The sequence below is a fragment of the Crocuta crocuta genome, unplaced genomic scaffold (genome assembly GCF_008692635.1).
Source record: "Crocuta crocuta isolate KB4526 unplaced genomic scaffold, BGI_CrCroc_1.0 scaffold440, whole genome shotgun sequence".
NCBI lineage: Eukaryota > Metazoa > Chordata > Mammalia > Carnivora > Hyaenidae > Crocuta > Crocuta crocuta.
In genome coordinates, this window is record NW_027527457.1 from 135,015 (window position 1) to 136,935 (window position 1,921).

A 1,921-nucleotide genomic window follows, 5' to 3' on the forward strand; every position below is an offset into this window, starting at 1 on the left:
ATCGTTCCCAAGCCCCTCTCCTCCCAGCCACTCCCATTGTGCTCCTGCCTTCCTGCAGGCCTTGCAAATACCTGCTAAGTGATCATTTGGACAATAAAAGCTAATATTTATTAAGTGCTTGCTGTGTGCTGGGCACTGTGCTAAACAGTATCTTCTTTAATCATCACTTGTGGAGGCAAATACCATTATTATTATTTTTTGTTTGAGAGAGAGAGGGCGGGGCAGAGGGAAGGGGACAGAGAATCTGAAGTGGGCTCCCTGTGGAGCACAGACAGCCTGATTCAGGGTTCAAACTCACAAACCATGAGATCATGACCCGAGAGGAAGTCGGGCACTTAACTGAATGAGTCACCCAGGCACCCTGCCTAGAGAGAGAATCTTAAGCAGGCTCCACGCTCAGTGGAGGGCTCCCAATGCAGGGCTCCATCCCACGACCCTGGGATCATGATCTGAGTTGAAATCAAGAGTCAGACGCTCAAAAGGCTGAGCCACCCAGGTGCCCCTAAATACCATTATTGTCCCCATTTTACAGATGAGGAAACTGAGGCCTACATAGGTTAAATAACTTGCACAGGCCCCACAGCTAGCAAAGAAGGGGCTGAGCCAGGGAACTGGAACTCACATCTGCCAGGTGCCAAAGGTAAAGCACATAACGACTTCATACCACTGCCTCCCTGTAACTGGCCTTCCAGGTTTCCTCAGCACCCGGTTCTCCACGTCATCCAGAGATGCTGGAGTCTCCTTAAAAGCATGAATCTTGCCGATTCTTTGTGAAAATCTTTTAATGGCTTTCCACGACTCTGAGGATAAAATATGACTGGTCTGATTTGCCAGGACTGGAGGATTTCCCAGGATGCTGACTTTTCATTGCCAAGACTGGGAATGTCCTGGGGCCCCTAGCTAGCTCAGTCAGTACAGCATATGACTCTTGATCTCAGGGTCATGAGTTTGAGGCCACTTTGGGCTTGGAGATTACTTTTTAAAAATTNGTCTCTCAAAAAGAAACAAACATTAAAAAATATATTTTAAAAAATCAGAAAAAAAAAAAAAACTGGGGAAGATCTGGGCAAAGTAAGATGGCTGGCCACCCTAGCAGGGCATGGCATGGCATGGCATTCAATACCTTTCACACCCTGATCCCCATTTTCCTGGGAACACATCCCACCATTACTCACCCTTTTTACTGTGCCCTCTCTACCTCTTCTGCAGTCCAACCACCCCTCCCTAAAGACACTGTGTGTTCTCTTATACCTCCGTGCCCTTGATGCATACTGATCCCTGCACCTCTACCCTGCCTAATAAACTATGCTTACTCTTCATGGGAACTGAACTCCCAGGTCACCTCCGCGGGCTCTCTTGATTTCCTGGGAAAGAATGAGTAATGATTATATTCCACCCTGNCCGGCGTGGGCTCGAACCCACGAACCACAAGATCATGACCTGAGCCAAAGTCGGACACTTAACCAACTGAGCCACCCAGGCGTGCCCCACCTTCTTATATTCTGCACTTGACTGCTTCACTCTAGGCCCAGCCTCGGTCTTCCCTATTAGACTAGGGACTCTCAAGGGCAGACCCCAAGTTTCTACTCAGTTCTGTATCCCTAATGACCAGCACAAGGCTAGGCATAGGATAGACATCTAGTTGAACTACTGACATCAGACTCTTCTCTGCTCCAGTAAGGGAAGGAAGTAAGAGAGCCAGAAGGTTTTAGGCCGTGTTGAGGATGGGACAAGAAGGGAAATGTAATGGACCTCATTTCGGCCTGGGGATGAGGACAGCTTTTCATCAGCTGGCATCTGGCAGATTTGGGCTCCTCCTGTTTCTCTGGTCCTTCCCTCTCTGTTCCTTTCCCAGGTTAACAGGAGATACTCCCCAAGTTCCCTTCTTTTTTTGTCATCTTCCTATTCAGTTTCTCCTTTA